Below are 9040 nucleotides of genomic sequence, written 5' to 3'. Positions count from 1 at the left end.
TGAGCAGGGATTGATAGGCTGAAGTAGTGGTTATTTTTCAGGGGGTGTGTGGCTGGTCCAGGCATAAGGGATGCCTGTTGTTTGCGTCTTAGAGATGGCGCGTAAGCCTGAAAGAGGCAAGCCAGACTGATGAAGGTGGGGCGGGCGAGCTGTCAAGGTTAAAGGAGGGTGAGACGGGGATCGGTGCGGGCAGGCTGTGGTTTCGAGCAGTATCTCAGCATGTGCCTTTTTGCTTGGGTTTCTGCAGGTGCCGTATGTAGGCTCGGAGGGTTGCCGCTGCATGTCGACGAGCGGTCCCGGAAGGTGAGGCGGTGGTGAGCCAGGTTGGCATCTCATAGCCGAGTATTGTATGGCAATGGAGTTGCAGTGTTTCTCTTAGGGTTTGCAGGTTCTGCGGGGGCTGCCTTTGGAAGTGCAGGAGCGTTTGAGGTGAGCTGGTTAGTAGGGAGGTGAAGCGTGGGGCTGCTGTTTTCTTGCAAGCGCAAAGGTAATTTTGTGTCTCTCGGTATCCTAGGTGCCGGAAGCGATGACAGCTGCAGCGTCAGACTGCGGAATGGGCAGGGAGCGGGTAAGCGGTCTGCCACGGCGCGTGTGAAGCGGCAGCTGTTTTGGGAAAGGTCTGTGTTGACCGATGTGATGGTGACTGTGATGGCATCGGTTTTGTTTTGCAGAGGGTGAAGAGGAACCTGGCGATGGCAGGATGGATCCAGTGGGCTGAGTGTGGTTTTCCTTGTCAAGGATGGATTCAGCCTCGCGGCCGTCTGCAAGCTAAGTTGAAGCTCTAGTGCTGGAGAGGGGTTGGGGGAGGGAGGGTACAAGGTTGGCCATTGCAGGATGGCGCTTTTAAAGGTAGCGCAGGGGAGAGGTCTGTCTGGGAACAGTGCCCTCTGGTCAGCTAGAGGGAGCAGGTTAGTCTTCAGCTCGATGGCAGCGTGCGCCGGGCAGTTCCAGGCTGTGTCTGTTGTTGTGTAGCTTGTGTGGTGTGTTTTCTGCGTCTTACACTTTTGTTGGGTCTATATGTCGTCTTTGCGCTTAAGGTGGGCAGGGTGTGCCTGGGGCAGCATATGCCTCGGGTGCCATTCCTGGCGTCGAAACACCTGTACTCGTCGGCATAGTGCCAATCGGGCGCCGCTTTTCTGGCGTTAAAAGCGTACGGCATGGATCGGTCTGGCGTCTCGGAGGTTTCTGGGCGGTCCTCTTTTGCGGCGACGTTTCCGGCTGCGTGAGCAGCTCTGTTCTCTTGCCGTCCATCTTAGTGGACGGGGGTTTCTTCCCTGCATCCTTATGTTGTTAGGTCTTGAAGCCGGGCTCGTTGCGCCAACATCCTCTCAGTTTTGAGAGTAACTTTGTGTTACGGGCTGTGACGTTCCTCTCTGTTTTGGCGGCTGCCCTAGAGGCTCCTGACATTGTCATCACGGTGCTGCAGATGGTCTTGCTCGACGGCGTCTTCGGTCTGGGTGTCGTGCTTGTTGCTGAGAGTTCTCTCTCGTCTTTGAGGCCTGTTGTTTGTAGTGTTCTGTGGAGTGTCGGGGTGTGTGTGTGCTTGGCCTGGAGCCGCCCTGCCCAGGGGGGCGTAGAGTCAGGGGGTTGGTGGAATAGCGATAAGCGTCTGTGGCTGATGTGCTGCTGTGCCTAGACTGTTGAGGCAAAGGTTGCACAGTCATCTTGGACTGAGTAGCTGAGGTACTAGAGGGAACATGTGACTGGTGCCTATCTGACTACATTATGGTGTTTCTAACTCTTCTTTTTTTTTTTCTTTATTTAATGTGAAGGTTCCAAGCGAGGAGTGATGTGGGATATGGGCCCTGGAGGTGACTTGGACAAGGTGAGTGGGGACTGGTAGGCTGAAGTAGTGGTTATTTTTCAGGTGGTGTGTGGCTGGTCCTGTTATAAGCAACTCCTGTTGTTTGGGTCTTACAGGTGGTGCGTAAGCCTGCAAGAGGCAAGCCAGACTGACGAAGGTGGGGTGGGCGAGCTGTCAAGGTAAAGGAGGGTGAGACGGGGATCGGTGCGGGCAGGCTGTGGTTTCGGGCAGTATCTCGGCATGTGCCTCTCTGCTTGGGTTTCTGCAGGTGCCGTATGCAGGCTCGGAGGGATGCCGCCGCATGTCGACGAGCGGTCCCGGAAGGTGAGGCGGTGGTGGGCCGGGTTGGCATCTAATAGCCGAGTATTGTATGGCAATGGAGTTGCAGTGTTTCTCTTAGGGTTTGCAGGTTCTGCGGGGGCTGCCTTTGGAAGTGCAGGAGCGTTTGAGGTGAGCTGGGTAGTAGGGAGGTGAAGCGTGGGGCTGGTGTTTTCTTGCAAGCGCAAAGGTAATTTTGTGTCTCTCGGTATCCTAGGTGCCGGAAGCGATGACAGCTGCAGCGTCGGACTCCGGAATCGGAGGGGAGCAGGTGAACGGCCTGCCACGACGCATGTGAAGTGGCAGCTGTTTTGGGAAAGGTCTGTGGTGACTGTGATGGCATCGGTTTTGTTTTGCAGAGGGTGAAGAGGAACCTGGCGATGGCAGGATGGATCCAGCGGGCTGAGTGTGGTTTTCCTTGTCAAGGATGGATTCAGCCTCGCGGCCGTCTGCAAGCTAAGTTGAGGCTCTAGTGCTGGAGAGGGGTCGGGGGAGGGAGGGTACAAGGTTGGCCATTGCAGGAAGGGGTTTTAAAGGTAGCGCAGGGGAGAGGTCTGTCTGGGAACAGTGCTGTCTAGGCAGCTAGAGGGAGCAGATTAGTCTTCAGCTCGATGGCAGCGTGCGCCGGGCAGGGCGGTTCCAGGCTGTGTCTGTTGTTGCATAGTTTGCGTGGTGTCTTCTGTGTCTTACACTTTTGTTGGGTCTATATGTCGTCTTTGCGCTTAAGGTGGGCAGGGTGTGCCTGGGGCGGCGTATGCCTCGGGTGCCATTCCTGGCGTCGAAACACCTGTACTCGTCGGCATAGTGCCAATCGGGTGCTGCTTTTCTGGCGTTTAAAGCGTGCGGCATGGATCGGTCTGGCGTCTCGGAGGTTTCCGGGCGGTCCTCTTCTGCGGCGACATTTCCGGCTGCGTGAGCAGCTCCGTTCTCTTGCTGTCCATCTTAGTGGACGGGGGTTTCTTCCCTGCATCCTTTACGTTCTTAGGTCTTGAAGCCGGGCTCGTTGCGCCAACATCCTCTCAGTTTTGAGAGTAACTTTGTGTTACGGGCTGTGACGTTCCTCTCTGTTTTGGCGGCTGCCCTAGAGGCTCCTGACATCGTCATCACGGTGACGCAGGTGGTCTTGCTCGACGGCGTCTTCGGTCTGGGTGTCGTGCTTGTTGCTGAGAGTTCTCTCTCGTCTTTGAGGCCTGTTGTTTGTAGTGTTCTGTGGAGTGTCGGGGTGTGTGTGTGCTTGGCCTGGAACCACCCTGCCCAGGGGGGCGTAGAGTCAGGGGGTTGGTGGAATAGCGATAAGCGTCTGTGGCTGATGTGTTGCTGTGCCTAGACTGTTGAGGCAAAGGTTGCACAGTCATCTTGGTCTGAGTAGCTGAGGTACTAGAGGGAACATGTGACTGGTGCCTATCTGACTACATTATGGTGTTTCTAACTCTTCTTTTTTTTTTCTTTATTTAATGTGAAGGTTCCAAGCGAGGAGTGATGTGGGATATGGGCCCTGGAGGTGACTTGGACAAGGTGAGTGGGGACTGGTAGGCTGAAGTAGTGGTTATTTTTCAGGTGGTGTGTGGCTGGTCCTGTTCGGAAGAACAGGGTTGCTTGTGTCTTACAGGTGGTGCGTAAGCCTGCAAGAGGCAAGCCAGACTGACGAAGGTGGGGCGGGCGAGCTGTCAAGGTAAAGGAGGGTGAGACGGGGATCGGTGCGGGCAGGCTGTGGTTTCGGGCAGTATCTCGGCATGTGCCTCTCTGCTTGGGTTTCTGCAGGTGCCGTATGCAGGCTCGGAGGGATGCTGCCGCATGTCGACGAGCGGTCCCGGAAGGTGAGGCGGTGGTGAGCCAGGTTGGCGTCTAATAGCCGAGTATTGTATGGCAATGGAGTTGCAGTATTTCTCTTAGGGTTTGCAGGTTCTGCGGGGGCTGCCTTTGGAAGTGCAGGAGCGTTTGAGGTGAGCTGGGTAGTAGGGAGGTGAAGCGTGGGGCTGGTGTTTTCTTGCAAGCGCAAAGGTAATTTTGTGTCTCTCGGTATCCTAGGTGCCGGAAGCGATGACAGCTGCAGCGTCGGACTGCGGAATGGGCAGGGAGCGGGTAAGCGGTCTGCCACGGCGCGTGTGAAGCGGCAGCTGTTTTGGGAAAGGTCTGTGTTGACCGATGTGATGGTGACTGTGATGGCATTGGTTTTGTTCTGCAGAGGGTGAAGAGGAACCTGGCGACGGCAGGATGGATCCAGCGGGCTGAGTGTGGTTTTCCTTGTCAAGGATGGATTCAGCCTCGCGGCCGTCTGCAAGCTAAGTTGAGGCTCTAGTGCTGGAGAGGGGTCGGGGGAGGGAGGGTACAAGGTTGGCCGTTGCAGAATGGGGTTTTAAAGGTAGTGCTGGGGAGAGGTCTGTCTGGGAACAGTGCCGTCTAGGCGGCTAGAGGGAGCAAATTAGTCTTCAGCTCGATGGCAGCGTGCGCCAGGCAGGGCCGTTCCAGGCTGTGTCTGTTGTTGCGTAGCTTGTGTGGTGTGTCTTCTGTGTATTACACCTTTGTTGGGTCTATATGTCGTCTTTGCGCTTAAGGTGGGCAGGGTGTGTCTGGGGCGGCGTATGCCTCGGGTGCCATTCCTGGCGTCGAAACACCTGTACTCGTCGGCATAGTGCCAATCGGGTGCTGCTTTTCTGGCGTTTAAAGCGTGCGGCATGGATCGGTCTGGCGTCTCGGAGGTTTCCGGGCGGTCCTCTTCTGCGGCGACATTTCCGGCTGCGTGAGCAGCTCCGTTCTCTTGCTGTCCATTTTAGTGGACGGGGGTTTCTTGCCTGCATCCTTTACGTTCTTAGGTCTTGAAGCCGGGCTCGTTGCACCAACATCCTCTCAGTTTTGAGAGTAACTTCGTGTTACGGGCTGTGACGTTCCTCTCTGTTTTGGCGGCTGCCCTAGAGGCTCCTGACATCGTCATTACGGTGCCGCAGGCCGTCTTGCTCGACGGCGTCTTCGGTCTGGGTGTCGTTCTTGTTGCCGAGAGCTCTCTCGTCTTTGAGGCCTGTTGTTTGTAGTGTTCTGTGGAGTGTCGGGGTGTGTGTGTGCTTGGCCTGGAGCCGCCCTGCCCAGGGGGGCGTAGAGTCAGGGGGTTGGTGGAATAGCGATAAGCGTCTGTGGCTGATGTGCTGCTGTGCCTAGACTGTTGAGGCAAAGGTTGCACAGTCATCTTGGACTGAGTAGCTGAGGTACTAGAGGGAACATGTGACTGGTGCCTATCTGACTACATTATGGTGTTTCTAACTCTTCTTTTTTTTTTCTTTATTTAATGTGAAGGTTCCAAGCGAGGAGTGATGTGGGATATGGGCCCTGGAGGTGACTTGGACAAGGTGAGTGGGGACTGGTAGGCTGAAGTAGTGGTTATCTTTCAGGTGGTGTGTGGCTGGTCCTGTTATAAGCAACTCCTGTTGTTTGGGTCTTACAGGTGGTGCGTAAGCCTGCAAGAGGCAAGCCAGACTGACGAAGGTGGGGCGGGCGAGCTGTCAAGGTAAAGGAGGGTGAGACGGGGATCGGTGCGGGCAGGCTGTGGTTTCGGCCAGTATCTCAGCATGTGCCTCTCTGCTTGGGTTTCTGCAGGTGCCGTATGCAGGCTCGGAGGGATGCCGCCGCATGTCGACGAGCGGTCCCGGAAGGTGAGGCGGTGGTGGGCCGGGTTGGCATCTAATAGCCGAGTATTGTATGGCAATGGAGTTGCAGTGTTTCTCTTAGGGTTTGCAGGTTCTGCGGGGGCTGCCTTTGGAAGTGCAGGAGCGTTTGAGGTGAGCTGGGTAGTAGGGAGGTGAAGCGTGGGGCTGGTGTTTTCTTGCAAGCGCAAAGGTAATTTTGTGTCTCTCGGTATCCTAGGTGCCGGAAGCGATGACAGCTGCAGCGTCGGACTCCGGAACCGGAGGGGAGCAGGTGAACGGCCTGCCACGACGCATGTGAAGTGGCAGCTGTTTTGGGAAAGGTCTGTGTTGACCGATGTGGTGGTGACTGTGATGGCATCGGTTTTGTTTTGCAGAGGGGAAGAGGAACCTGGCGACGGCAGGATGGATCCAGCGGGCTGAGTGTGGTTTTCCTTGTCAAGGATGGGTTCAGCCTCGCGGCCGTCTGCAAGCTAAGTTGAGGCTCTAGTGCTGGAGAGGGGTCGGGGGAGGGAGGGTACAAGGTTGGCCATTGCAGGAAGGGGTTTTAAAGGTAGCGCAGGGGAGAGGTCTGTCTGGGAACAGTGCCGTCTAGGCGGCTAGAGGGAGCAGATTAGTCTTCAGCTCGATGGCAGCGTGCGCCGGGCAGGGCGGTTCCAGGCTGTGTCTGTTGTTGCGTAGTTTGCGTGGTGTCTTCTGTGTCTTTCACTTTTGTTGGGTCTATATGTCGTCTTTGCGCTTAAGGTGGGCAGGGTGTGTCTGGGGCGGCGTATGCCTCGGGTGCCATTCCTAGCGTCGAAACACCTGTACTCGTCGGCGTAGTGCCAATCGGGTGCTGCTTTTCTGGCGTTTAAAGCGTGCGGCGTGGATCGGTCTGGCGTCTCGGAGGTTTCCGGGCGGTCCTCTTCTGCGGCGACGTTTCCGGCTGCGTGAGCAGCTCTGTTCTCTTGCCGTCCATTTCAGTGGACGGGGGGGTTTCTTGCCTGCATCCTTTACGTTGTTAGGTCTTGAAGCCGGGCTCGTTGCGCCAGCGTCCTCTCAGTTTTGAGAGTAACTTTGTGTTACGGGCTGTGACGTTCCTCTCTGTTTTGGCGGCTGCCCTAGAGGCTCCTGACATTGTCATCACGGTGCTGCAGATGGTCTTGCTCGACGGCGTCTTCGGTCTGGGTGTCGTGCTTGTTGCTGAGAGTTCTCTCTCGTCTTTGAGGCCTGTTGTTTGTAGTGTTCTGTGGAGTGTCGGGGTGTGTGTGTGCTTGGCCTGGAGCCGCCCTGCCCAGGGGGCCGTAGAGTCAGGGGGTTGGTGGAATAGCGATAAGCGTCTGTGGCTGATGTGTTGCTGTGCCTAGACTGTTGAGGCAAAGGTTGCACAGTCATCTTGGTCTGAGTAGCTGAGGTACTAGAGGGAACATGTGACTGGTGCCTATCTGACTACATTATGGTGTTTCTAACTCTTTTTTTTTTTTATTTAATGTGAAGTTTCCAAGCGAGGAGTGATGTGGGATATGGGCCCTGGAGGTGACTTGGACAAGGTGAGTGGGGACTGGTAGGCTGAAGTAGTGGTTATTTTTCAGGTGGTGTGTGGCTGGTCCTGTTCGGAAGAACAGGGTTGCTTGTGTCTTACAGGTGGTGCGTAAGCCTGCAAGAGGCAAGCCAGACTGACGAAGGTGGGGCGGGCGAGCTGTCAAGGTAAAGGAGGGTGAGACGGGGATCGGTGCGGGCAGGCTGTGGTTTCGGGCAGTATCTCGGCATGTGCCTCTCTGCTTGGGTTTCTGCAGGTGCCGTATGCAGGCTCGGAGGGATGCCGCCGCATGTCGACGAGCGGTCCCGGAAGGTGAGGCGGTGGTGGGCCGGGTTGGCATCTAATAGCCGAGTATTGTATGGCAATGGAGTTGCAGTGTTTCTCTTAGGGTTTGCAGGTTCTGCGGGGGCTGCCTTTGGAAGTGCAGGAGCGTTTGAGGTGAGCTGGGTTGTAGGGAGGTGAAGCGTGGGGCTGGTGTTTTCTTGCAAGCGCAAAGGTAATTTTGTGTCTCTCGGTATCCTAGGTGCCGGAAGCGATGACAGCTGCAGCGTCGGACTCCGGAACCGGAGGGGAGCAGGTGAACGGCCTGCCACGACGCATGTGAAGTGGCAGCTGTTTTGGGAAAGGTCTGTGTTGACCGATGTGGTGGTGACTGTGATGGCATCGGTTTTGTTTTGCAGAGGGTCAAGAGGAACCTGGCGACGGCAGGATGGATCCAGCGGGCTGAGTGTGGTTTTCCTTGTCAAGGATGGGTTCAGCCTCGCGGCCGTCTGCAAGCTAAGTTGAGGCTCTAGTGCTGGAGAGGGGTCGGGGGAGGGAGGGTACAAGGTTGGCCATTGCAGGAAGGGGTTTTAAAGGTAGCGCAGGGGAGAGGTCTGTCTGGGAACAGCGCCGTCTAGGCAGCTAGAGGGAGCAAATTAGTCTTCAGCTCGATGGCAGCGTGCGCCGGGCAAGGCGGTTCCAGGCTGTGTCTGTTGTTGCGTAGTTTGCGTGGTGTCTTCTGTGTCTTACACTTTTGTTGGGTCTATATGTCGTCTTTGCGCTTAAGGTGGGCAGGGTGTGTCTGGGGCGGCGTATGCCTCGGGTGCCATTCCTGGCGTCAAAACACCTGTACTCGTCGGCATAGTGCCAATCGGGTGCTGCTTTTCTGGCGTTTAAAGCGTGCGGCATGGATCGGTCTGGCGTCTCGGAGGTTTCCGGGCGGTCCTCTTCTGCGGCGACGTTTCCGGCTGCGTGAGCAGCTCTGTTCTCTTGCCGTCCATCTTAGTGGACGGGGGTTTCTTCCCTGCATCCTTACGTTGTTAGGTCTTGAAGCCGGGCTCGTTGCGCCAGCGTCCTCTCAGTTTTGAGAGTAACTTTGTGTTACGGGCTGTGACGTTCCTCTCTGTTTTGGCGGCTGCCCTAGAGGCTCCTGACATTGTCATCACGGTGCTGCAGATGGTCTTGCTCGACGGCGTCTTCGGTCTGGGTGTCGTGCTTGTTGCTGAGAGTTCTCTCTCGTCTTTGAGGCCTGTTGTTTGTAGTGTTCTGTGGAGTGTCGGGGTGTGTGTGTGCTTGGCCTGGAGCCGCCCTGCCCAGGGGGGCGTAGAGTCAGGGGGTTGGTGGAATAGCGATAAGCGTCTGTGGCTGATGTGTTGCTGTGCCTAGACTGTTGAGGCAAAGGTTGCACAGTCATCTTGGTCCGAGTAGCTGAGGTACTAGAGGGAACATGTGACTGGTGCCTATCTGACTACATTATGGTGTTTCTAACTCTTCTTTTTTTTT

At 56.1% G+C, this 9040-nt stretch overlaps 2 long non-coding RNA genes across 2 annotated transcripts; both read left to right on the top strand.

The window, feature by feature from the left end:
- The first annotated feature begins 5389 nt into the window (after positions 1-5389).
- LOC148056111 (uncharacterized) lies at positions 5390-5768 on the top strand. The gene is made up of 3 exons (XR_015703820.1): positions 5390-5463; positions 5559-5621; positions 5711-5768. It is a non-coding gene; the product is annotated as an uncharacterized LOC148056111 (long non-coding RNA).
- An 81-nt stretch (positions 5769-5849) lies between these two features.
- Positions 5850-6235, top strand: LOC148056110 (uncharacterized). The gene is made up of 3 exons (XR_015703819.1): positions 5850-5892; positions 5978-6031; positions 6135-6235. It is a non-coding gene; the product is annotated as an uncharacterized LOC148056110 (long non-coding RNA).
- The last annotated feature ends 2805 nt before the right edge of the window (positions 6236-9040 follow it).

Source organism: Nipponia nippon, unplaced genomic scaffold (genome assembly GCF_047370975.1).
Source record: "Nipponia nippon isolate SJK-2023a ecotype South Korea unplaced genomic scaffold, ASM4737097v1 scaffold_17, whole genome shotgun sequence".
Taxonomy (NCBI): domain Eukaryota; kingdom Metazoa; phylum Chordata; class Aves; order Pelecaniformes; family Threskiornithidae; genus Nipponia; species Nipponia nippon.
Note: the sequence above shows the minus strand (reverse complement) of the source record. Positions and strands in the feature narration are given on the sequence as shown.